Source organism: Ascaphus truei, unplaced genomic scaffold (assembly GCF_040206685.1).
Source record: "Ascaphus truei isolate aAscTru1 unplaced genomic scaffold, aAscTru1.hap1 HAP1_SCAFFOLD_2049, whole genome shotgun sequence".
NCBI lineage: Eukaryota > Metazoa > Chordata > Amphibia > Anura > Ascaphidae > Ascaphus > Ascaphus truei.
The window spans coordinates 1-23,426 of NW_027454957.1; the positions used below are offsets into that span (position 1 = coordinate 1).

A 23,426-nucleotide genomic window follows, 5' to 3' on the forward strand; every position below is an offset into this window, starting at 1 on the left:
GTGTACTGTATATATATATTTATGAAAAAAACAGCACATTTACAATCAAATCTGGATTTGAAAAAATGGACGGTCCTTGCTTGCAGGATATGATATGGGGTTTTTATTTCACCCCCTCCCCACCCTAGTTCTACATGGTATGTCTGGGTCTCTGTAGCCAGACAACCCCCTGTGATGATATCACAAAGGGAGTGTACAGTACGTTCTAGAGTTTCTAGGCTCCAAAGTAACAAAGAGCAGCATTTAAAAGCAACAGATTGCAGACTATCTGCTGAGCTGTGCAAAAAACAATCTCTATCTATCTATCTATCTATCTATCTATCTATCTATCTATCTATCTATCTATCTCTATCCATGGAGCAGCAGACAGTGTTAGCTTGCTTCTATATTTATGCAAATGCCAGGTAAACAGCCATGCTGGTAAGGGCCAAAGTGTCACGTTTGCCAGCAGGACAGGGCACCTCTCCCTTTTTATGCAGCAGCAGCAGCAGCAGCAGCAGGTGTCAGTGGAGGTCAGAAAAAGAGAGTGCCAGCAGGTAGGGGAGATGTAGAAAGCCACCCCAGAAATATGGTGTCCCCCTGTCTCTCCGGCAGCTGAAATGACAGAGCTGAGCGGTGTTCAAAGTGATTGCTTCTTTCTTTTAAAACTAAGAAGAAGTACCTTACGGCGAAGCTTGGCTGCTCTGGGTGCTTGTTGGATGGGGGGGAGGGTTTGGTTTGGCTTTGCTTTGCTTTGCTTTGCTTCGCTTCTGGGGGGGGGGGGAGGAGGACGGGGTGTCTTGGATCTATGTTGTTTGACAAATATTCATTGCTGCTGCTGCTGCTGCTGCTGCTGCTGCTGCTGCTGCTGCTGCTGCTGCTGCTGCTGCTGCACAAATGTTTGCATGGAATGGCCTAGGCTGCTCCTTGCTGCAGGTGCTGGCTGCAGCGGCTCAGATACTAGGCCTCAGGTACTGTGTTGCTTGCTGCACCAATGACCAAGCTGCTCTCTCCACAAGGGTGACAGTTGTCCTGGGACAGGGCTAGTTGCCCCCAGCGCGCCATTGCAACTCATACTTACCTGGCAGGGGAGTTTTAAGCCATGCTCCAGCAGGTGGCTCTCCCAGGGCGAGGCTAGCTCATTGCACTTGGAGCTAGCTGACCTCTGCGATTTCCCCACATGCGGGAAACTCGACTGCACAATTTCTGGTAGTGGGGGACTGCGTGCGCGCTCTCCCCTGTTTTTGGATGGTTACAAAAAACAGAAACAGGTGTTTGTTCAGACAAGCTGCTGCTATTCCCACTGCTTGGGCTTTGGGCATGGTCAATAACTGCTGGCAAAAAGGAGCACCATGTACAATAAATAGCCAGCTAGCAACATCTCAAACAGGGACAAATGACAATGATGTACCTGCACAGACGTTTAGGAATAAGTTCACAGGTGGATTGGGAAATAGGGAAACAAATACTGTGTACTGTATATATATATTTATGAAAAAAACAGCACATTTACAATCAAATCTGGATTTGAAAAAATGGACGGTCCTTGCTTGCAGGATATGATATGGGGTTTTTATTTCACCCCCTCCCCACCCTAGTTCTACATGGTATGTCTGGGTCTCTGTAGCCAGACAACCCCCTGTGATGATATCACAAAGGGAGTGTACAGTACGTTCTAGAGTTTCTAGGCTCCAAAGTAACAAAGAGCAGCATTTAAAAGCAACAGATTGCAGACTATCTGCTGAGCTGTGCAAAAAACAATCTCTATCTATCTATCTATCTATCTATCTATCTATCTATCTATCTCTATCCATGGAGCAGCAGACAGTGTTAGCTTGCTTCTATATTTATGCAAATGCCAGGTAAACAGCCATGCTGGTAAGGGCCAAAGTGTCACGTTTGCCAGCAGGACAGGGCACCTCTCCCTTTTTATGCAGCAGCAGCAGCAGCAGCAGCAGGTGTCAGTGGAGGTCAGAAAAAGAGAGTGCCAGCAGGTAGGGGAGATGTAGAAAGCCACCCCAGAAATATGGTGTCCCCCTGTCTCTCCGGCAGCTGAAATGACAGAGCTGAGCGGTGTTCAAAGTGATTGCTTCTTTCTTTTAAAACTAAGAAGAAGTACCTTACGGCGAAGCTTGGCTGCTCTGGGTGCTTGTTGGATGGGGGGGAGGGTTTGGTTTGGCTTTGCTTTGCTTTGCTTTGCTTTGCTTCGCTTCTGGGGGGGGGGGGAGGAGGACGGGGTGTCTTGGATCTATGTTGTTTGACAAATATTCATTGCTGCTGCTGCTGCTGCTGCTGCTGCTGCTGCTGCTGCTGCTGCTGCTGCTGCTGCTGCTGCTGCACAAATGTTTGCATGGAATGGCCTAGGCTGCTCCTTGCTGCAGGTGCTGGCTGCAGCGGCTCAGATACTAGGCCTCAGGTACTGTGTTGCTTGCTGCACCAATGACCAAGCTGCTCTCTCCACAAGGGTGACAGTTGTCCTGGGACAGGGCTAGTTGCCCCCAGCGCGCCATTGCAACTCATACTTACCTGGCAGGGGAGTTTTAAGCCATGCTCCAGCAGGTGGCTCTCCCAGGGCGAGGCTAGCTCATTGCACTTGGAGCTAGCTGACCTCTGCGATTTCCCCACATGCGGGAAACTCGACTGCACAATTTCTGGTAGTGGGGGACTGCGTGCGCGCTCTCCCCTGTTTTTGGATGGTTACAAAAAACAGAAACAGGTGTTTGTTCAGACAAGCTGCTGCTATTCCCACTGCTTGGGCTTTGGGCATGGTCAATAACTGCTGGCAAAAAGGAGCACCATGTACAATAAATAGCCAGCTAGCAACATCTCAAACAGGGACAAATGACAATGATGTACCTGCACAGACGTTTAGGAATAAGTTCACAGGTGGATTGGGAAATAGGGAAACAAATACTGTGTACTGTATATATATATTTATGAAAAAAACAGCACATTTACAATCAAATCTGGATTTGAAAAAATGGACGGTCCTTGCTTGCAGGATATGATATGGGGTTTTTATTTCACCCCCTCCCCACCCTAGTTCTACATGGTATGTCTGGGTCTCTGTAGCCAGACAACCCCCTGTGATGATATCACAAAGGGAGTGTACAGTACGTTCTAGAGTTTCTAGGCTCCAAAGTAACAAAGAGCAGCATTTAAAAGCAACAGATTGCAGACTATCTGCTGAGCTGTGCAAAAAACAATCTCTATCTATCTATCTATCTATCTATCTATCTATCTCTATCCATGGAGCAGCAGACAGTGTTAGCTTGCTTCTATATTTATGCAAATGCCAGGTAAACAGCCATGCTGGTAAGGGCCAAAGTGTCACGTTTGCCAGCAGGACAGGGCACCTCTCCCTTTTTATGCAGCAGCAGCAGCAGCAGCAGCAGGTGTCAGTGGAGGTCAGAAAAAGAGAGTGCCAGCAGGTAGGGGAGATGTAGAAAGCCACCCCAGAAATATGGTGTCCCCCTGTCTCTCCGGCAGCTGAAATGACAGAGCTGAGCGGTGTTCAAAGTGATTGCTTCTTTCTTTTAAAACTAAGAAGAAGTACCTTACGGCGAAGCTTGGCTGCTCTGGGTGCTTGTTGGATGGGGGGGAGGGTTTGGTTTGGCTTTGCTTTGCTTTGCTTTGCTTTGCTTCGCTTCTGGGGGGGGGGGGAGGAGGACGGGGTGTCTTGGATCTATGTTGTTTGACAAATATTCATTGCTGCTGCTGCTGCTGCTGCTGCTGCTGCTGCTGCTGCTGCTGCTGCTGCTGCTGCTGCACAAATGTTTGCATGGAATGGCCTAGGCTGCTCCTTGCTGCAGGTGCTGGCTGCAGCGGCTCAGATACTAGGCCTCAGGTACTGTGTTGCTTGCTGCACCAATGACCAAGCTGCTCTCTCCACAAGGGTGACAGTTGTCCTGGGACAGGGCTAGTTGCCCCCAGCGCGCCATTGCAACTCATACTTACCTGGCAGGGGAGTTTTAAGCCATGCTCCAGCAGGTGGCTCTCCCAGGGCGAGGCTAGCTCATTGCACTTGGAGCTAGCTGACCTCTGCGATTTCCCCACATGCGGGAAACTCGACTGCACAATTTCTGGTAGTGGGGGACTGCGTGCGCGCTCTCCCCTGTTTTTGGATGGTTACAAAAAACAGAAACAGGTGTTTGTTCAGACAAGCTGCTGCTATTCCCACTGCTTGGGCTTTGGGCATGGTCAATAACTGCTGGCAAAAAGGAGCACCATGTACAATAAATAGCCAGCTAGCAACATCTCAAACAGGGACAAATGACAATGATGTACCTGCACAGACGTTTAGGAATAAGTTCACAGGTGGATTGGGAAATAGGGAAACAAATACTGTGTACTGTATATATATATTTATGAAAAAAACAGCACATTTACAATCAAATCTGGATTTGAAAAAATGGACGGTCCTTGCTTGCAGGATATGATATGGGGTTTTTATTTCACCCCCTCCCCACCCTAGTTCTACATGGTATGTCTGGGTCTCTGTAGCCAGACAACCCCCTGTGATGATATCACAAAGGGAGTGTACAGTACGTTCTAGAGTTTCTAGGCTCCAAAGTAACAAAGAGCAGCATTTAAAAGCAACAGATTGCAGACTATCTGCTGAGCTGTGCAAAAAACAATCTCTATCTATCTATCTATCTATCTATCTATCTATCTATCTATCTCTATCCATGGAGCAGCAGACAGTGTTAGCTTGCTTCTATATTTATGCAAATGCCAGGTAAACAGCCATGCTGGTAAGGGCCAAAGTGTCACGTTTGCCAGCAGGACAGGGCACCTCTCCCTTTTTATGCAGCAGCAGCAGCAGCAGCAGCAGGTGTCAGTGGAGGTCAGAAAAAGAGAGTGCCAGCAGGTAGGGGAGATGTAGAAAGCCACCCCAGAAATATGGTGTCCCCCTGTCTCTCCGGCAGCTGAAATGACAGAGCTGAGCGGTGTTCAAAGTGATTGCTTCTTTCTTTTAAAACTAAGAAGAAGTACCTTACGGCGAAGCTTGGCTGCTCTGGGTGCTTGTTGGATGGGGGGGAGGGTTTGGTTTGGCTTTGCTTTGCTTTGCTTTGCTTTGCTTCGCTTCTGGGGGGGGGGGGAGGAGGACGGGGTGTCTTGGATCTATGTTGTTTGACAAATATTCATTGCTGCTGCTGCTGCTGCTGCTGCTGCTGCTGCTGCTGCTGCTGCTGCTGCTGCTGCTGCTGCACAAATGTTTGCATGGAATGGCCTAGGCTGCTCCTTGCTGCAGGTGCTGGCTGCAGCGGCTCAGATACTAGGCCTCAGGTACTGTGTTGCTTGCTGCACCAATGACCAAGCTGCTCTCTCCACAAGGGTGACAGTTGTCCTGGGACAGGGCTAGTTGCCCCCAGCGCGCCATTGCAACTCATACTTACCTGGCAGGGGAGTTTTAAGCCATGCTCCAGCAGGTGGCTCTCCCAGGGCGAGGCTAGCTCATTGCACTTGGAGCTAGCTGACCTCTGCGATTTCCCCACATGCGGGAAACTCGACTGCACAATTTCTGGTAGTGGGGGACTGCGTGCGCGCTCTCCCCTGTTTTTGGATGGTTACAAAAAACAGAAACAGGTGTTTGTTCAGACAAGCTGCTGCTATTCCCACTGCTTGGGCTTTGGGCATGGTCAATAACTGCTGGCAAAAAGGAGCACCATGTACAATAAATAGCCAGCTAGCAACATCTCAAACAGGGACAAATGACAATGATGTACCTGCACAGACGTTTAGGAATAAGTTCACAGGTGGATTGGGAAATAGGGAAACAAATACTGTGTACTGTATATATATATTTATGAAAAAAACAGCACATTTACAATCAAATCTGGATTTGAAAAAATGGACGGTCCTTGCTTGCAGGATATGATATGGGGTTTTTATTTCACCCCCTCCCCACCCTAGTTCTACATGGTATGTCTGGGTCTCTGTAGCCAGACAACCCCCTGTGATGATATCACAAAGGGAGTGTACAGTACGTTCTAGAGTTTCTAGGCTCCAAAGTAACAAAGAGCAGCATTTAAAAGCAACAGATTGCAGACTATCTGCTGAGCTGTGCAAAAAACAATCTCTATCTATCTATCTATCTATCTATCTATCTATCTATCTATCTATCTCTATCCATGGAGCAGCAGACAGTGTTAGCTTGCTTCTATATTTATGCAAATGCCAGGTAAACAGCCATGCTGGTAAGGGCCAAAGTGTCACGTTTGCCAGCAGGACAGGGCACCTCTCCCTTTTTATGCAGCAGCAGCAGCAGCAGCAGCAGGTGTCAGTGGAGGTCAGAAAAAGAGAGTGCCAGCAGGTAGGGGAGATGTAGAAAGCCACCCCAGAAATATGGTGTCCCCCTGTCTCTCCGGCAGCTGAAATGACAGAGCTGAGCGGTGTTCAAAGTGATTGCTTCTTTCTTTTAAAACTAAGAAGAAGTACCTTACGGCGAAGCTTGGCTGCTCTGGGTGCTTGTTGGATGGGGGGGAGGGTTTGGTTTGGCTTTGCTTTGCTTTGCTTTGCTTTGCTTCGCTTCTGGGGGGGGGGGGAGGAGGACGGGGTGTCTTGGATCTATGTTGTTTGACAAATATTCATTGCTGCTGCTGCTGCTGCTGCTGCTGCTGCTGCTGCTGCTGCTGCTGCTGCTGCTGCTGCTGCACAAATGTTTGCATGGAATGGCCTAGGCTGCTCCTTGCTGCAGGTGCTGGCTGCAGCGGCTCAGATACTAGGCCTCAGGTACTGTGTTGCTTGCTGCACCAATGACCAAGCTGCTCTCTCCACAAGGGTGACAGTTGTCCTGGGACAGGGCTAGTTGCCCCCAGCGCGCCATTGCAACTCATACTTACCTGGCAGGGGAGTTTTAAGCCATGCTCCAGCAGGTGGCTCTCCCAGGGCGAGGCTAGCTCATTGCACTTGGAGCTAGCTGACCTCTGCGATTTCCCCACATGCGGGAAACTCGACTGCACAATTTCTGGTAGTGGGGGACTGCGTGCGCGCTCTCCCCTGTTTTTGGATGGTTACAAAAAACAGAAACAGGTGTTTGTTCAGACAAGCTGCTGCTATTCCCACTGCTTGGGCTTTGGGCATGGTCAATAACTGCTGGCAAAAAGGAGCACCATGTACAATAAATAGCCAGCTAGCAACATCTCAAACAGGGACAAATGACAATGATGTACCTGCACAGACGTTTAGGAATAAGTTCACAGGTGGATTGGGAAATAGGGAAACAAATACTGTGTACTGTATATATATATTTATGAAAAAAACAGCACATTTACAATCAAATCTGGATTTGAAAAAATGGACGGTCCTTGCTTGCAGGATATGATATGGGGTTTTTATTTCACCCCCTCCCCACCCTAGTTCTACATGGTATGTCTGGGTCTCTGTAGCCAGACAACCCCCTGTGATGATATCACAAAGGGAGTGTACAGTACGTTCTAGAGTTTCTAGGCTCCAAAGTAACAAAGAGCAGCATTTAAAAGCAACAGATTGCAGACTATCTGCTGAGCTGTGCAAAAAACAATCTCTATCTATCTATCTATCTATCTATCTATCTATCTATCTATCTATCTCTATCCATGGAGCAGCAGACAGTGTTAGCTTGCTTCTATATTTATGCAAATGCCAGGTAAACAGCCATGCTGGTAAGGGCCAAAGTGTCACGTTTGCCAGCAGGACAGGGCACCTCTCCCTTTTTATGCAGCAGCAGCAGCAGCAGCAGCAGGTGTCAGTGGAGGTCAGAAAAAGAGAGTGCCAGCAGGTAGGGGAGATGTAGAAAGCCACCCCAGAAATATGGTGTCCCCCTGTCTCTCCGGCAGCTGAAATGACAGAGCTGAGCGGTGTTCAAAGTGATTGCTTCTTTCTTTTAAAACTAAGAAGAAGTACCTTACGGCGAAGCTTGGCTGCTCTGGGTGCTTGTTGGATGGGGGGGAGGGTTTGGTTTGGCTTTGCTTTGCTTTGCTTTGCTTTGCTTCGCTTCTGGGGGGGGGGGGAGGAGGACGGGGTGTCTTGGATCTATGTTGTTTGACAAATATTCATTGCTGCTGCTGCTGCTGCTGCTGCTGCTGCTGCTGCTGCTGCTGCTGCTGCTGCTGCTGCACAAATGTTTGCATGGAATGGCCTAGGCTGCTCCTTGCTGCAGGTGCTGGCTGCAGCGGCTCAGATACTAGGCCTCAGGTACTGTGTTGCTTGCTGCACCAATGACCAAGCTGCTCTCTCCACAAGGGTGACAGTTGTCCTGGGACAGGGCTAGTTGCCCCCAGCGCGCCATTGCAACTCATACTTACCTGGCAGGGGAGTTTTAAGCCATGCTCCAGCAGGTGGCTCTCCCAGGGCGAGGCTAGCTCATTGCACTTGGAGCTAGCTGACCTCTGCGATTTCCCCACATGCGGGAAACTCGACTGCACAATTTCTGGTAGTGGGGGACTGCGTGCGCGCTCTCCCCTGTTTTTGGATGGTTACAAAAAACAGAAACAGGTGTTTGTTCAGACAAGCTGCTGCTATTCCCACTGCTTGGGCTTTGGGCATGGTCAATAACTGCTGGCAAAAAGGAGCACCATGTACAATAAATAGCCAGCTAGCAACATCTCAAACAGGGACAAATGACAATGATGTACCTGCACAGACGTTTAGGAATAAGTTCACAGGTGGATTGGGAAATAGGGAAACAAATACTGTGTACTGTATATATATATTTATGAAAAAAACAGCACATTTACAATCAAATCTGGATTTGAAAAAATGGACGGTCCTTGCTTGCAGGATATGATATGGGGTTTTTATTTCACCCCCTCCCCACCCTAGTTCTACATGGTATGTCTGGGTCTCTGTAGCCAGACAACCCCCTGTGATGATATCACAAAGGGAGTGTACAGTACGTTCTAGAGTTTCTAGGCTCCAAAGTAACAAAGAGCAGCATTTAAAAGCAACAGATTGCAGACTATCTGCTGAGCTGTGCAAAAAACAATCTCTATCTATCTATCTATCTATCTATCTATCTATCTATCTATCTCTATCCATGGAGCAGCAGACAGTGTTAGCTTGCTTCTATATTTATGCAAATGCCAGGTAAACAGCCATGCTGGTAAGGGCCAAAGTGTCACGTTTGCCAGCAGGACAGGGCACCTCTCCCTTTTTATGCAGCAGCAGCAGCAGCAGCAGCAGGTGTCAGTGGAGGTCAGAAAAAGAGAGTGCCAGCAGGTAGGGGAGATGTAGAAAGCCACCCCAGAAATATGGTGTCCCCCTGTCTCTCCGGCAGCTGAAATGACAGAGCTGAGCGGTGTTCAAAGTGATTGCTTCTTTCTTTTAAAACTAAGAAGAAGTACCTTACGGCGAAGCTTGGCTGCTCTGGGTGCTTGTTGGATGGGGGGGAGGGTTTGGTTTGGCTTTGCTTTGCTTTGCTTTGCTTCGCTTCTGGGGGGGGGGGGAGGAGGACGGGGTGTCTTGGATCTATGTTGTTTGACAAATATTCATTGCTGCTGCTGCTGCTGCTGCTGCTGCTGCTGCTGCTGCTGCTGCTGCTGCACAAATGTTTGCATGGAATGGCCTAGGCTGCTCCTTGCTGCAGGTGCTGGCTGCAGCGGCTCAGATACTAGGCCTCAGGTACTGTGTTGCTTGCTGCACCAATGACCAAGCTGCTCTCTCCACAAGGGTGACAGTTGTCCTGGGACAGGGCTAGTTGCCCCCAGCGCGCCATTGCAACTCATACTTACCTGGCAGGGGAGTTTTAAGCCATGCTCCAGCAGGTGGCTCTCCCAGGGCGAGGCTAGCTCATTGCACTTGGAGCTAGCTGACCTCTGCGATTTCCCCACATGCGGGAAACTCGACTGCACAATTTCTGGTAGTGGGGGACTGCGTGCGCGCTCTCCCCTGTTTTTGGATGGTTACAAAAAACAGAAACAGGTGTTTGTTCAGACAAGCTGCTGCTATTCCCACTGCTTGGGCTTTGGGCATGGTCAATAACTGCTGGCAAAAAGGAGCACCATGTACAATAAATAGCCAGCTAGCAACATCTCAAACAGGGACAAATGACAATGATGTACCTGCACAGACGTTTAGGAATAAGTTCACAGGTGGATTGGGAAATAGGGAAACAAATACTGTGTACTGTATATATATATTTATGAAAAAAACAGCACATTTACAATCAAATCTGGATTTGAAAAAATGGACGGTCCTTGCTTGCAGGATATGATATGGGGTTTTTATTTCACCCCCTCCCCACCCTAGTTCTACATGGTATGTCTGGGTCTCTGTAGCCAGACAACCCCCTGTGATGATATCACAAAGGGAGTGTACAGTACGTTCTAGAGTTTCTAGGCTCCAAAGTAACAAAGAGCAGCATTTAAAAGCAACAGATTGCAGACTATCTGCTGAGCTGTGCAAAAAACAATCTCTATCTATCTATCTATCTATCTATCTATCTATCTATCTATCTATCTATCTCTATCCATGGAGCAGCAGACAGTGTTAGCTTGCTTCTATATTTATGCAAATGCCAGGTAAACAGCCATGCTGGTAAGGGCCAAAGTGTCACGTTTGCCAGCAGGACAGGGCACCTCTCCCTTTTTATGCAGCAGCAGCAGCAGCAGGTGTCAGTGGAGGTCAGAAAAAGAGAGTGCCAGCAGGTAGGGGAGATGTAGAAAGCCACCCCAGAAATATGGTGTCCCCCTGTCTCTCCGGCAGCTGAAATGACAGAGCTGAGCGGTGTTCAAAGTGATTGCTTCTTTCTTTTAAAACTAAGAAGAAGTACCTTACGGCGAAGCTTGGCTGCTCTGGGTGCTTGTTGGATGGGGGGGAGGGTTTGGTTTGGCTTTGCTTTGCTTTGCTTTGCTTTGCTTTGCTTCGCTTCTGGGGGGGGGGGGAGGAGGACGGGGTGTCTTGGATCTATGTTGTTTGACAAATATTCATTGCTGCTGCTGCTGCTGCTGCTGCTGCTGCTGCTGCTGCTGCTGCTGCTGCTGCACAAATGTTTGCATGGAATGGCCTAGGCTGCTCCTTGCTGCAGGTGCTGGCTGCAGCGGCTCAGATACTAGGCCTCAGGTACTGTGTTGCTTGCTGCACCAATGACCAAGCTGCTCTCTCCACAAGGGTGACAGTTGTCCTGGGACAGGGCTAGTTGCCCCCAGCGCGCCATTGCAACTCATACTTACCTGGCAGGGGAGTTTTAAGCCATGCTCCAGCAGGTGGCTCTCCCAGGGCGAGGCTAGCTCATTGCACTTGGAGCTAGCTGACCTCTGCGATTTCCCCACATGCGGGAAACTCGACTGCACAATTTCTGGTAGTGGGGGACTGCGTGCGCGCTCTCCCCTGTTTTTGGATGGTTACAAAAAACAGAAACAGGTGTTTGTTCAGACAAGCTGCTGCTATTCCCACTGCTTGGGCTTTGGGCATGGTCAATAACTGCTGGCAAAAAGGAGCACCATGTACAATAAATAGCCAGCTAGCAACATCTCAAACAGGGACAAATGACAATGATGTACCTGCACAGACGTTTAGGAATAAGTTCACAGGTGGATTGGGAAATAGGGAAACAAATACTGTGTACTGTATATATATATTTATGAAAAAAACAGCACATTTACAATCAAATCTGGATTTGAAAAAATGGACGGTCCTTGCTTGCAGGATATGATATGGGGTTTTTATTTCACCCCCTCCCCACCCTAGTTCTACATGGTATGTCTGGGTCTCTGTAGCCAGACAACCCCCTGTGATGATATCACAAAGGGAGTGTACAGTACGTTCTAGAGTTTCTAGGCTCCAAAGTAACAAAGAGCAGCATTTAAAAGCAACAGATTGCAGACTATCTGCTGAGCTGTGCAAAAAACAATCTCTATCTATCTATCTATCTATCTATCTATCTATCTATCTCTATCCATGGAGCAGCAGACAGTGTTAGCTTGCTTCTATATTTATGCAAATGCCAGGTAAACAGCCATGCTGGTAAGGGCCAAAGTGTCACGTTTGCCAGCAGGACAGGGCACCTCTCCCTTTTTATGCAGCAGCAGCAGCAGCAGGTGTCAGTGGAGGTCAGAAAAAGAGAGTGCCAGCAGGTAGGGGAGATGTAGAAAGCCACCCCAGAAATATGGTGTCCCCCTGTCTCTCCGGCAGCTGAAATGACAGAGCTGAGCGGTGTTCAAAGTGATTGCTTCTTTCTTTTAAAACTAAGAAGAAGTACCTTACGGCGAAGCTTGGCTGCTCTGGGTGCTTGTTGGATGGGGGGGAGGGTTTGGTTTGGCTTTGCTTTGCTTTGCTTTGCTTTGCTTTGCTTCGCTTCTGGGGGGGGGGGGAGGAGGACGGGGTGTCTTGGATCTATGTTGTTTGACAAATATTCATTGCTGCTGCTGCTGCTGCTGCTGCTGCTGCTGCTGCTGCTGCTGCTGCTGCTGCTGCTGCACAAATGTTTGCATGGAATGGCCTAGGCTGCTCCTTGCTGCAGGTGCTGGCTGCAGCGGCTCAGATACTAGGCCTCAGGTACTGTGTTGCTTGCTGCACCAATGACCAAGCTGCTCTCTCCACAAGGGTGACAGTTGTCCTGGGACAGGGCTAGTTGCCCCCAGCGCGCCATTGCAACTCATACTTACCTGGCAGGGGAGTTTTAAGCCATGCTCCAGCAGGTGGCTCTCCCAGGGCGAGGCTAGCTCATTGCACTTGGAGCTAGCTGACCTCTGCGATTTCCCCACATGCGGGAAACTCGACTGCACAATTTCTGGTAGTGGGGGACTGCGTGCGCGCTCTCCCCTGTTTTTGGATGGTTACAAAAAACAGAAACAGGTGTTTGTTCAGACAAGCTGCTGCTATTCCCACTGCTTGGGCTTTGGGCATGGTCAATAACTGCTGGCAAAAAGGAGCACCATGTACAATAAATAGCCAGCTAGCAACATCTCAAACAGGGACAAATGACAATGATGTACCTGCACAGACGTTTAGGAATAAGTTCACAGGTGGATTGGGAAATAGGGAAACAAATACTGTGTACTGTATATATATATTTATGAAAAAAACAGCACATTTACAATCAAATCTGGATTTGAAAAAATGGACGGTCCTTGCTTGCAGGATATGATATGGGGTTTTTATTTCACCCCCTCCCCACCCTAGTTCTACATGGTATGTCTGGGTCTCTGTAGCCAGACAACCCCCTGTGATGATATCACAAAGGGAGTGTACAGTACGTTCTAGAGTTTCTAGGCTCCAAAGTAACAAAGAGCAGCATTTAAAAGCAACAGATTGCAGACTATCTGCTGAGCTGTGCAAAAAACAATCTCTATCTATCTATCTATCTATCTATCTATCTATCTATCTATCTCTATCCATGGAGCAGCAGACAGTGTTAGCTTGCTTCTATATTTATGCAAATGCCAGGTAAACAGCCATGCTGGTAAGGGCCAAAGTGTCACGTTTGCCAGCAGGACAGGGCACCTCTCCCTTTTTATGCAGCAGCAGCAGCAGCAGGTGTCAGTGGAGGTCAGAAAAAGAGAGTGCCAGCAGGTAGGGGAGATGTAGAAAGCCACCCCAGAAATATGGTGTCCCCCTGTCTCTCCGGCAGCTGAAATGACAGAGCTGAGCGGTGTTCAAAGTGATTGCTTCTTTCTTTTAAAACTAAGAAGAAGTACCTTACGGCGAAGCTTGGCTGCTCTGGGTGCTTGTTGGATGGGGGGGAGGGTTTGGTTTGGCTTTGCTTTGCTTTGCTTTGCTTTGCTTTGCTTCGCTTCTGGGGGGGGGGGGAGGAGGACGGGGTGTCTTGGATCTATGTTGTTTGACAAATATTCATTGCTGCTGCTGCTGCTGCTGCTGCTGCTGCTGCTGCTGCTGCTGCTGCTGCTGCTGCTGCTGCACAAATGTTTGCATGGAATGGCCTAGGCTGCTCCTTGCTGCAGGTGCTGGCTGCAGCGGCTCAGATACTAGGCCTCAGGTACTGTGTTGCTTGCTGCACCAATGACCAAGCTGCTCTCTCCACAAGGGTGACAGTTGTCCTGGGACAGGGCTAGTTGCCCCCAGCGCGCCATTGCAACTCATACTTACCTGGCAGGGGAGTTTTAAGCCATGCTCCAGCAGGTGGCTCTCCCAGGGCGAGGCTAGCTCATTGCACTTGGAGCTAGCTGACCTCTGCGATTTCCCCACATGCGGGAAACTCGACTGCACAATTTCTGGTAGTGGGGGACTGCGTGCGCGCTCTCCCCTGTTTTTGGATGGTTACAAAAAACAGAAACAGGTGTTTGTTCAGACAAGCTGCTGCTATTCCCACTGCTTGGGCTTTGGGCATGGTCAATAACTGCTGGCAAAAAGGAGCACCATGTACAATAAATAGCCAGCTAGCAACATCTCAAACAGGGACAAATGACAATGATGTACCTGCACAGACGTTTAGGAATAAGTTCACAGGTGGATTGGGAAATAGGGAAACAAATACTGTGTACTGTATATATATATTTATGAAAAAAACAGCACATTTACAATCAAATCTGGATTTGAAAAAATGGACGGTCCTTGCTTGCAGGATATGATATGGGGTTTTTATTTCACCCCCTCCCCACCCTAGTTCTACATGGTATGTCTGGGTCTCTGTAGCCAGACAACCCCCTGTGATGATATCACAAAGGGAGTGTACAGTACGTTCTAGAGTTTCTAGGCTCCAAAGTAACAAAGAGCAGCATTTAAAAGCAACAGATTGCAGACTATCTGCTGAGCTGTGCAAAAAACAATCTCTATCTATCTATCTATCTATCTATCTATCTATCTATCTATCTCTATCCATGGAGCAGCAGACAGTGTTAGCTTGCTTCTATATTTATGCAAATGCCAGGTAAACAGCCATGCTGGTAAGGGCCAAAGTGTCACGTTTGCCAGCAGGACAGGGCACCTCTCCCTTTTTATGCAGCAGCAGCAGCAGCAGCAGCAGGTGTCAGTGGAGGTCAGAAAAAGAGAGTGCCAGCAGGTAGGGGAGATGTAGAAAGCCACCCCAGAAATATGGTGTCCCCCTGTCTCTCCGGCAGCTGAAATGACAGAGCTGAGCGGTGTTCAAAGTGATTGCTTCTTTCTTTTAAAACTAAGAAGAAGTACCTTACGGCGAAGCTTGGCTGCTCTGGGTGCTTGTTGGATGGGGGGGAGGGTTTGGTTTGGCTTTGCTTTGCTTTGCTTTGCTTTGCTTTGCTTTGCTTCGCTTCTGGGGGGGGGGGGAGGAGGACGGGGTGTCTTGGATCTATGTTGTTTGACAAATATTCATTGCTGCTGCTGCTGCTGCTGCTGCTGCTGCTGCTGCTGCAGCACAAATGTTTGCATGGAATGGCCTAGGCTGCTCCTTGCTGCAGGTGCTGGCTGCAGCGGCTCAGATACTAGGCCTCAGGTACTGTGTTGCTTGCTGCACCAATGACCAAGCTGCTCTCTCCACAAGGGTGACAGTTGTCCTGGGACAGGGCTAGTTGCCCCCAGCGCGCCATTGCAACTCATACTTACCTGGCAGGGGAGTTTTAAGCCATGCTCCAGCAGGTGGCTCTCCCAGGGCGAGGCTAGCTCATTGCACTTGGAGCTAGCTGACCTCTGCGATTTCCCCACATGCGGGAAACTCGACTGCACAATTTCTGGTAGTGGGGGACTGCGTGCGCGCTCTCCCCTGTTTTTGGATGGTTACAAAAAACAGAAACAGGTGTTTGTTCAGACAAGCTGCTGCTATTCCCACTGCTTGGGCTTTGGGCATGGTCAATAACTGCTGGCAAAAAGGAGCACCATGTACAATAAATAGCCAGCTAGCAACATCTCAAACAGGGACAAATGACAATGATGTACCTGCACAGACGTTTAGGAATAAGTTCACAGGTGGATTGGGAAATAGGGAAACAAATACTGTGTACTGTATATATATATTTATGAAAAAAACAGCACATTTACAATCAAATCTGGATTTGAAAAAATGGACGGTCCTTGCTTGCAGGATATGATATGGGGTTTTTATTTCACCCCCTCCCCACCCTAGTTCTACATGGTATGTCTGGGTCTCTGTAGCCAGACAACCCCCTGTGATGATATCACAAAGGGAGTGTACAGTACGTTCTAGAGTTTCTAGGCTCCAAAGTAACAAAGAGCAGCATTTAAAAGCAACAGATTGCAGACTATCTGCTGAGCTGTGCAAAAAACAATCTCTATCTATCTATCTATCTATCTATCTATCTATCTATCTCTATCCATGGAGCAGCAGACAGTGTTAGCTTGCTTCTATATTTATGCAAATGCCAGGTAAACAGCCATGCTGGTAAGGGCCAAAGTGTCACGTTTGCCAGCAGGACAGGGCACCTCTCCCTTTTTATGCAGCAGCAGCAGCAGCAGGTGTCAGTGGAGGTCAGAAAAAGAGAGTGCCAGCAGGTAGGGGAGATGTAGAAAGCCACCCCAGAAATATGGTGTCCCCCTGTCTCTCCGGCAGCTGAAATGACAGAGCTGAGCGGTGTTCAAAGTGATTGCTTCTTTCTTTTAAAACTAAGAAGAAGTACCTTACGGCGAAGCTTGGCTGCTCTGGGTGCTTGTTGGATGGGGGGGAGGGTTTGGTTTGGCTTTGCTTTGCTTTGCTTTGCTTTGCTTTGCTTCGCTTCTGGGGGGGGGGGGAGGAGGACGGGGTGTCTTGGATCTATGTTGTTTGACAAATATTCATTGCTGCTGCTGCTGCTGCTGCTGCTGCTGCTGCTGCTGCTGCTGCTGCTGCTGCTGCTGCACAAATGTTTGCATGGAATGGCCTAGGCTGCTCCTTGCTGCAGGTGCTGGCTGCAGCGGCTCAGATACTAGGCCTCAGGTACTGTGTTGCTTGCTGCACCAATGACCAAGCTGCTCTCTCCACAAGGGTGACAGTTGTCCTGGGACAGGGCTAGTTGCCCCCAGCGCGCCATTGCAACTCATACTTACCTGGCAGGGGAGTTTTAAGCCATGCTCCAGCAGGTGGCTCTCCCAGGGCGAGGCTAGCTCATTGCACTTGGAGCTAGCTGACCTCTGCGATTTCCCCACATGCGGGAAACTCGACTGCACAATTTCTGGTAGTGGGGGACTGCGTGCGCGCTCTCCCCTGTTTTTGGATGGTTACAAAAAACAGAAACAGGTGTTTGTTCAGACAAGCTGCTGCTATTCCCACTGCTTGGGCTTTGGGCATGGTCAATAACTGCTGGCAAAAAGGAGCACCATGTACAATAAATAGCCAGCTAGCAACATCTCAAACAGGGACAAATGACAATGATGTACCTGCACAGACGTTTAGGAATAAGTTCACAGGTGGATTGGGAAATAGGGAAACAAATACTGTGTACTGTATATATATATTTATGAAAAAAACAGCACATTTACAATCAAATCTGGATTTGAAAAAATGGACGGTCCTTGCTTGCAGGATATGATATGGGGTTTTTATTTCACCCCCTCCCCACCCTAGTTCTACATGGTATGTCTGGGTCTCTGTAGCCAGACAACCCCCTGTGATGATATCACAAAGGGAGTGTACAGTACGTTCTAGAGTTTCTAGGCTCCAAAGTAACAAAGAGCAGCATTTAAAAGCAACAGATTGCAGACTATCTGCTGAGCTGTGCAAAAAACAATCTCTATCTATCTATCTATCTATCTATCTATCTATCTATCTCTATCCATGGAGCAGCAGACAGTGTTAGCTTGCTTCTATATTTATGCAAATGCCAGGTAAACAGCCATGCTGGTAAGGGCCAAAGTGTCACGTTTGCCAGCAGGACAGGGCACCTCTCCCTTTTTATGCAGCAGCAGCAGCAGCAGGTGGGCACCTCTCCCTTTTTATGCAGCAGCAGCAGCAGCAGCAGCAGCAGCAGGTGTCAGTGGAGGTCAGAAAAAGAGAGTGCCAGCAGGTAGGGGAGATGTAGAAAGCCACCCCAGAAATATGGTGTCCCCCTGTCTCTCCGGCAGCTGAAATGACAGAGCTGAGCGGTGTTCAAAGTGATTGCTTCTTTCTTTTAAAACTAAGAAGAAGTACCTTACGGCGAAGCTTGGCTGCTCTGGGTGCTTGTTGGATGGGGGGGAGGGTTTGGTTTGGTTTGGCTTTGCTTTGCTTTGCTTTGCTTTGCTTTGCTTTGCTTTGCTTTGCTTTGCTTTGCTTCGCTTCTGGGGGGGGGGGGGAGGAGGACGGGGTGTCTTGGATCTATGTTGTTTGACAAATATTCATTGCTGCTGCTGCTGCTGCTGCTGCTGCTGCTGCTGCTGCAGCACAAATGTTTGCATGGAATGGCCTAGGCTGCTCCTTGCTGCAGGTGCTGGCTGCAGCGGCTCAGATACTAGGCCTCAGGTACTGTGTTGCTTGCTGCACCAATGACCAAGCTGCTCTCTCCACAAGGGTGACAGTTGTCCTGGGACAGGGCTAGTTGCCCCCAGCGCGCCATTGCAACTCATACTTACCTGGCAGGGGAGTTTTAAGCCATGCTCCAGCAGGTGGCTCTCCCAGGGCGAGGCTAGCTCATTGCACTTGGAGCTAGCTGACCTCTGCGATTTCCCCACATGCGGGAAACTCGACTGCACAATTTCTGGTAGTGGGGGACTGCGTGCGCGCTCTCCCCTGTTTTTGGATGGTTACAAAAAACAGAAACAGGTGTTTGTTCAGACAAGCTGCTGCTATTCCCACTGCTTGGGCTTTGGGCATGGTCAATAACTGCTGGCAAAAAGGAGCACCATGTACAATAAATAGCCAGCTAGCAACATCTCAAACAGGGACAAATGACAATGATGTACCTGCACAGACGTTTAGGAATAAGTTCACAGGTGGATTGGGAAATAGGGAAACAAATACTGTGTACTGTATATATATATTTATGAAAAAAACAGCACATTTACAATCAAATCTGGATTTGAAAAAATGGACGGTCCTTGCTTGCAGGATATGATATGGGGTTTTTATTTCACCCCCTCCCCACCCTAGTTCTACATGGTATGTCTGGGTCTCTGTAGCCAGACAACCCCCTGTGATGATATCACAAAGGGAGTGTACAGTACGTTCTAGAGTTTCTAGGCTCCAAAGTAACAAAGAGCAGCATTTAAAAGCAACAGATTGCAGACTATCTGCTGAGCTGTGCAAAAAACAATCTCTATCTATCTATCTATCTATCTATCTATCTATCTATCTCTATCCATGGAGCAGCAGACAGTGTTAGCTTGCTTCTATATTTATGCAAATGCCAGGTAAACAGCCATGCTGGTAAGGGCCAAAGTGTCACGTTTGCCAGCAGGACAGGGCACCTCTCCCTTTTTATGCAGCAGCAGCAGCAGCAGGTGTCAGTGGAGGTCAGAAAAAGAGAGTGCCAGCAGGTAGGGGAGATGTAGAAAGCCACCCCAGAAATATGGTGTCCCCCTGTCTCTCCGGCAGCTGAAATGACAGAGCTGAGCGGTGTTCAAAGTGATTGCTTCTTTCTTTTAAAACTAAGAAGAAGTACCTTACGGCGAAGCTTGGCTGCTCTGGGTGCTTGTTGGATGGGGGGGAGGGTTTGGTTTGGCTTTGCTTTGCTTTGCTTTGCTTTGCTTTGCTTCGCTTCTGGGGGGGGGGGGAGGAGGACGGGGTGTCTTGGATCTATGTTGTTTGACAAATATTCATTGCTGCTGCTGCTGCTGCTGCTGCTGCTGCTGCTGCTGCTGCTGCTGCTGCTGCTGCTGCACAAATGTTTGCATGGAATGGCCTAGGCTGCTCCTTGCTGCAGGTGCTGGCTGCAGCGGCTCAGATACTAGGCCTCAGGTACTGTGTTGCTTGCTGCACCAATGACCAAGCTGCTCTCTCCACAAGGGTGACAGTTGTCCTGGGACAGGGCTAGTTGCCCCCAGCGCGCCATTGCAACTCATACTTACCTGGCAGGGGAGTTTTAAGCCATGCTCCAGCAGGTGGCTCTCCCAGGGCGAGGCTAGCTCATTGCACTTGGAGCTAGCTGACCTCTGCGATTTCCCCACATGCGGGAAACTCGACTGCACAATTTCTGGTAGTGGGGGACTGCGTGCGCGCTCTCCCCTGTTTTTGGATGGTTACAAAAAACAGAAACAGGTGTTTGTTCAGACAAGCTGCTGCTATTCCCACTGCTTGGGCTTTGGGCATGGTCAATAACTGCTGGCAAAAAGGAGCACCATGTACAATAAATAGCCAGCTAGCAACATCTCAAACAGGGACAAATGACAATGATGTACCTGCACAGACGTTTAGGAATAAGTTCACAGGTGGATTGGGAAATAGGGAAACAAATACTGTGTACTGTATATATATATTTATGAAAAAAACAGCACATTTACAATCAAATCTGGATTTGAAAAAATGGACGGTCCTTGCTTGCAGGATATGATATGGGGTTTTTATTTCACCCCCTCCCCACCCTAGTTCTACATGGTATGTCTGGGTCTCTGTAGCCAGACAACCCCCTGTGATGATATCACAAAGGGAGTGTACAGTACGTTCTAGAGTTTCTAGGCTCCAAAGTAACAAAGAGCAGCATTTAAAAGCAACAGATTGCAGACTATCTGCTGAGCTGTGCAAAAAACAATCTCTATCTATCTATCTATCTATCTATCTATCTATCTATCTATCTATCTATCTATCTCTATCCATGGAGCAGCAGACAGTGTTAGCTTGCTTCTATATTTATGCAAATGCCAGGTAAACAGCCATGCTGGTAAGGGCCAAAGTGTCACGTTTGCCAGCAGGACAGGGCACCTCTCCCTTTTTATGCAGCAGCAGCAGCAGCAGCAGCAGGTGTCAGTGGAGGTCAGAAAAAGAGAGTGCCAGCAGGTAGGGGAGATGTAGAAAGCCACCCCAGAAATATGGTGTCCCCCTGTCTCTCCGGCAGCTGAAATGACAGAGCTGAGCGGTGTTCAAAGTGATTGCTTCTTTCTTTTAAAACTAAGAAGAAGTACCTTACGGCGAAGCTTGGCTGCTCTGGGTGCTTGTTGGATGGGGGGGAGGGTTTGGTTTGGCTTTGCTTTGCTTTGCTTTGCTTTGCTTTGCTTTGCTTTGCTTTGCTTTGCTTTGCTTTGCTTTGCTTTGCTTTGCTTCGCTTCTGGGGGGGGGGGGGAGGAGGACGGGGTGTCTTGGATCTATGTTGTTTGACAAATATTCATTGCTGCTGCTGCTGCTGCTGCTGCTGCTGCTGCTGCTGCAGCACAAATGTTTGCATGGAATGGCCTAGGCTGCTCCTTGCTGCAGGTGCTGGCTGCAGCGGCTCAGATACTAGGCCTCAGGTACTGTGTTGCTTGCTGCACCAATGACCAAGCTGCTCTCTCCACAAGGGTGACAGTTGTCCTGGGACAGGGCTAGTTGCCCCCAGCGCGCCATTGCAACTCATACTTACCTGGCAGGGGAGTTTTAAGCCATGCTCCAGCAGGTGGCTCTCCCAGGGCGAGGCTAGCTCATTGCACTTGGAGCTAGCTGACCTCTGCGATTTCCCCACATGCGGGAAACTCGACTGCACAATTTCTGGTAGTGGGGGACTGCGTGCGCGCTCTCCCCTGTTTTTGGATGGTTACAAAAAACAGAAACAGGTGTTTGTTCAGACAAGCTGCTGCTATTCCCACTGCTTGGGCTTTGGGCATGGTCAATAACTGCTGGCAAAAAGGAGCACCATGTACAATAAATAGCCAGCTAGCAACATCTCAAACAGGGACAAATGACAATGATGTACCTGCACAGACGTTTAGGAATAAGTTCACAGGTGGATTGGGAAATAGGGAAACAAATACTGTGTACTGTATATATATATTTATGAAAAAAACAGCACATTTACAATCAAATCTGGATTTGAAAAAATGGACGGTCCTTGCTTGCAGGATATGATATGGGGTTTTTATTTCACCCCCTCCCCACCCTAGTTCTACATGGTATGTCTGGGTCTCTGTAGCCAGACAACCCCCTGTGATGATATCACAAAGGGAGTGTACAGTACGTTCTAGAGTTTCTAGGCTCCAAAGTAACAAAGAGCAGCATTTAAAAGCAACAGATTGCAGACTATCTGCTGAGCTGTGCAAAAAACAATCTCTATCTATCTATCTATCTATCTATCTATCTATCTATCTCTATCCATGGAGCAGCAGACAGTGTTAGCTTGCTTCTATATTTATGCAAATGCCAGGTAAACAGCCATGCTGGTAAGGGCCAAAGTGTCACGTTTGCCAGCAGGACAGGGCACCTCTCCCTTTTTATGCAGCAGCAGCAGCAGCAGCAGCAGGTGTCAGTGGAGGTCAGAAAAAGAGAGTGCCAGCAGGTAGGGGAGATGTAGAAAGCCACCCCAGAAATATGGTGTCCCCCTGTCTCTCCGGCAGCTGAAATGACAGAGCTGAGCGGTGTTCAAAGTGATTGCTTCTTTCTTTTAAAACTAAGAAGAAGTACCTTACGGCGAAGCTTGGCTGCTCTGGGTGCTTGTTGGATGGGGGGGAGGGTTTGGTTTGGCTTTGCTTTGCTTTGCTTTGCTTTGCTTTGCTTTGCTTCGCTTCTGGGGGGGGGGGGAGGAGGACGGGGTGTCTTGGATCTATGTTGTTTGACAAATATTCATTGCTGCTGCTGCTGCTGCTGCTGCTGCTGCTGCTGCTGCTGCTGCTGCTGCTGCTGCTGCTGCTGCTGCACAAATGTTTGCATGGAATGGCCTAGGCTGCTCCTTGCTGCAGGTGCTGGCTGCAGCGGCTCAGATACTAGGCCTCAGGTACTGTGTTGCTTGCTGCACCAATGACCAAGCTGCTCTCTCCACAAGGGTGACAGTTGTCCTGGGACAGGGCTAGTTGCCCCCAGCGCGCCATTGCAACTCATACTTACCTGGCAGGGGAGTTTTAAGCCATGCTCCAGCAGGTGGCTCTCCCAGGGCGAGGCTAGCTCATTGCACTTGGAGCTAGCTGACCTCTGCGATTTCCCCACATGCGGGAAACTCGACTGCACAATTTCTGGTAGTGGGGGACTGCGTGCGCGCTCTCCCCTGTTTTTGGATGGTTACAAAAAACAGAAACAGGTGTTTGTTCAGACAAGCTGCTGCTATTCCCACTGCTTGGGCTTTGGGCATGGTCAATAACTGCTGGCAAAAAGGAGCACCATGTACAATAAATAGCCAGCTAGCAACATCTCAAACAGGGACAAATGACAATGATGTACCTGCACAGACGTTTAGGAATAAGTTCACAGGTGGATTGGGAAATAGGGAAACAAATACTGTGTACTGTATATATATATTTATGAAAAAAACAGCACATTTACAATCAAATCTGGATTTGAAAAAATGGACGGTCCTTGCTTGCAGGATATGATATGGGGTTTTTATTTCACCCCCTCCCCACCCTAGTTCTACATGGTATGTCTGGGTCTCTGTAGCCAGACAACCCCCTGTGATGATATCACAAAGGGAGTGTACAGTACGTTCTAGAGTTTCTAGGCTCCAAAGTAACAAAGAGCAGCATTTAAAAGCAACAGATTGCAGACTATCTGCTGAGCTGTGCAAAAAACAATC

General features: G+C 48.7%; 16 non-coding genes across 16 annotated transcripts; all 16 read left to right on the plus strand.

Annotated features, from left to right (window-relative positions):
* The first annotated feature begins 1,052 nt into the window (after positions 1 to 1,052).
* Positions 1,053 to 1,220, plus strand: LOC142477181 (U1 spliceosomal RNA). The gene has a single exon (XR_012792217.1). It is a non-coding gene; the product is annotated as a U1 spliceosomal RNA (small nuclear RNA).
* Positions 1,221 to 2,497: 1,277 nt separating this feature from the next.
* LOC142477193 (U1 spliceosomal RNA) lies at positions 2,498 to 2,665 on the plus strand. The gene has a single exon (XR_012792228.1). It is a non-coding gene; the product is annotated as a U1 spliceosomal RNA (small nuclear RNA).
* A 1,263-nt stretch (positions 2,666 to 3,928) lies between these two features.
* Positions 3,929 to 4,096, plus strand: LOC142477204 (U1 spliceosomal RNA). Its single transcript, XR_012792239.1, has one exon. It is a non-coding gene; the product is annotated as a U1 spliceosomal RNA (small nuclear RNA).
* Positions 4,097 to 5,370: 1,274 nt separating this feature from the next.
* Positions 5,371 to 5,538, plus strand: LOC142477215 (U1 spliceosomal RNA). The gene has a single exon (XR_012792250.1). It is a non-coding gene; the product is annotated as a U1 spliceosomal RNA (small nuclear RNA).
* Positions 5,539 to 6,816: 1,278 nt separating this feature from the next.
* On the plus strand, positions 6,817 to 6,984 carry LOC142477216 (U1 spliceosomal RNA). Its single transcript, XR_012792251.1, has one exon. It is a non-coding gene; the product is annotated as a U1 spliceosomal RNA (small nuclear RNA).
* A 1,275-nt stretch (positions 6,985 to 8,259) lies between these two features.
* On the plus strand, positions 8,260 to 8,427 carry LOC142477182 (U1 spliceosomal RNA). Its single transcript, XR_012792218.1, has one exon. It is a non-coding gene; the product is annotated as a U1 spliceosomal RNA (small nuclear RNA).
* Positions 8,428 to 9,684: 1,257 nt separating this feature from the next.
* Positions 9,685 to 9,852, plus strand: LOC142477183 (U1 spliceosomal RNA). The gene has a single exon (XR_012792219.1). It is a non-coding gene; the product is annotated as a U1 spliceosomal RNA (small nuclear RNA).
* A 1,272-nt stretch (positions 9,853 to 11,124) lies between these two features.
* Positions 11,125 to 11,292, plus strand: LOC142477184 (U1 spliceosomal RNA). The gene has a single exon (XR_012792220.1). It is a non-coding gene; the product is annotated as a U1 spliceosomal RNA (small nuclear RNA).
* A 1,266-nt stretch (positions 11,293 to 12,558) lies between these two features.
* Positions 12,559 to 12,726, plus strand: LOC142477185 (U1 spliceosomal RNA). Its single transcript, XR_012792221.1, has one exon. It is a non-coding gene; the product is annotated as a U1 spliceosomal RNA (small nuclear RNA).
* A 1,273-nt stretch (positions 12,727 to 13,999) lies between these two features.
* LOC142477186 (U1 spliceosomal RNA) lies at positions 14,000 to 14,167 on the plus strand. Its single transcript, XR_012792222.1, has one exon. It is a non-coding gene; the product is annotated as a U1 spliceosomal RNA (small nuclear RNA).
* A 1,263-nt stretch (positions 14,168 to 15,430) lies between these two features.
* LOC142477187 (U1 spliceosomal RNA) lies at positions 15,431 to 15,598 on the plus strand. The gene has a single exon (XR_012792223.1). It is a non-coding gene; the product is annotated as a U1 spliceosomal RNA (small nuclear RNA).
* Positions 15,599 to 16,864: 1,266 nt separating this feature from the next.
* LOC142477188 (U1 spliceosomal RNA) lies at positions 16,865 to 17,032 on the plus strand. The gene has a single exon (XR_012792224.1). It is a non-coding gene; the product is annotated as a U1 spliceosomal RNA (small nuclear RNA).
* Positions 17,033 to 18,364: 1,332 nt separating this feature from the next.
* LOC142477189 (U1 spliceosomal RNA) lies at positions 18,365 to 18,532 on the plus strand. The gene has a single exon (XR_012792225.1). It is a non-coding gene; the product is annotated as a U1 spliceosomal RNA (small nuclear RNA).
* Positions 18,533 to 19,798: 1,266 nt separating this feature from the next.
* Positions 19,799 to 19,966, plus strand: LOC142477190 (U1 spliceosomal RNA). Its single transcript, XR_012792226.1, has one exon. It is a non-coding gene; the product is annotated as a U1 spliceosomal RNA (small nuclear RNA).
* Positions 19,967 to 21,282: 1,316 nt separating this feature from the next.
* On the plus strand, positions 21,283 to 21,450 carry LOC142477191 (U1 spliceosomal RNA). The gene has a single exon (XR_012792227.1). It is a non-coding gene; the product is annotated as a U1 spliceosomal RNA (small nuclear RNA).
* A 1,286-nt stretch (positions 21,451 to 22,736) lies between these two features.
* Positions 22,737 to 22,904, plus strand: LOC142477194 (U1 spliceosomal RNA). The gene has a single exon (XR_012792229.1). It is a non-coding gene; the product is annotated as a U1 spliceosomal RNA (small nuclear RNA).
* Positions 22,905 to 23,426: the final 522 nt, after the last annotated feature.